Consider the following 1,561-nt stretch of genomic DNA (forward strand, 5'->3'; position numbering starts at 1 on the left):
GTCTCGTGTTGTGTTTTTCAGCTCCATCTGTGCACTTATATTCCTTTCTAAGTTGTCTATTTTTGTTACCATTTCATCAAATCTTTTTTCAAGGTTCTTAGTTTCTTTGCATTGGGTTAGAACATGTCCTTTTAGCTCACAGAAGTTTCTTACTACCCATCTTCTGAAGCCTGTTTCTGTCATTTCATCACACTCATTCTGCATCCAGCATTGTTCCCTTGCTGGTGAGGAGTTGTGATCCCTTGTAGGAGGAGAGGTATTCTGGTTTCGGGTGTTTTCATCATTTTTGCACTGGTTTCTTCCCATCTTTGTGGATTTATCCACCTGTCATCTTATAGTTACTGACTTTCACATTGGGTCTCTGAGTGGATATTCTGTTTGTTAATGATGAAGTTATTTCTGTTTCTTAGTTTTCCTTCTATCAGAGCTGCTGGGCACGCACGTTAAGGTCTGCTGCAGTAGAACTCATAAACCGCTTTCTGTTCCCAGATGCTTTGTCCCAGGGAGTTAGGGCTTTATTTATGAGTTTCTGTTGTGCTCCTGCCTTTTTTTCCAGGGCTGCCCTGCCCAGCAAGGAGGCAACCTAGTCATTGTCTGCCTTCAGAGGCACTGCTGAGCTGCTGTGGGCTCCACCCAGCTGCCGTGTTAACTTCTCTGCAGTCCTGTTTATGTGAGTGTAGTTAGAACTGCCTCGGCAATGGTGGCCCACCTCTGTATTGGCAGACTCTCTCTGTAATGGCAGGTTGCCTTTGCAACAGTGGGTTGCCTTGACAGTGGCAGGCAGCCTCAGCAATGATGGATTGCCTTGGCAACGGCAGGCTGCCTCAGCAATGGCAGACTACCTCCATAGTGGTGGAGTGTCTCAGTAATGGCCGATGTCCCTCCCCCACAGAGCTGGACCATCCCAGGTTCAGCTGCATTTACTGTGAAATTCTCAATCGAGACAGTTTCTGATTGCTGTTCTTTTGTGGGGATGGGACCAGCCAAGCCAGATCACCTGGCTCCCTGCCTCAGAGCCTTTTTTTAAAAATTGTGTTGAACAGTTGACTCTCTCCCAGGTGTTCTAGTTTCCTGTTGAAAAGGCGCCGCAATCTGTGTGATTTCCTGTATGGCAACTCACTGCACAGGCTTTAACAGCAGCACTGAGATTCGTGGTGCTTTTTTTGCCCAGGAATCTCCTGGCCTGGCTCCCTGTTCAGTCTCCTTTTAAATCAGATGAATGGGTGACTTCCTGAGGCTCCAACCGCCAGCTAAAAGGGCACCCAGACCAGTGCATTTTGTATGGAGAGCTGCCACGCCAGGGAGCGAGCAAAGTAGCCATGAGGGGCAAAGCAGCTGCGCTGACCAAAATTGCCATGCTGGCAACCCATGGGGCTCCTCCACCTGGGAATCTCCTGGTCTGTGGGCAAATAAAAATGCAGCATCCACTCACCCTCTGTGCTTTCACTGGGAGCTACAATCCTGAGCTGTTCCTAAATGGCCATCTTGGATCTGTCCCCCTAGCACCTTTTCAACAGGCAACTGGAACACCTGGGAGAGAGTGTACTGTTCAACTCTAAAA

The sequence above is a fragment of the Cebus imitator genome, unplaced genomic scaffold, assembly GCF_001604975.1.
Source record: "Cebus imitator isolate Cc_AM_T3 unplaced genomic scaffold, Cebus_imitator-1.0 Scaffold377, whole genome shotgun sequence".
NCBI classification, from domain to species: domain Eukaryota; kingdom Metazoa; phylum Chordata; class Mammalia; order Primates; family Cebidae; genus Cebus; species Cebus imitator.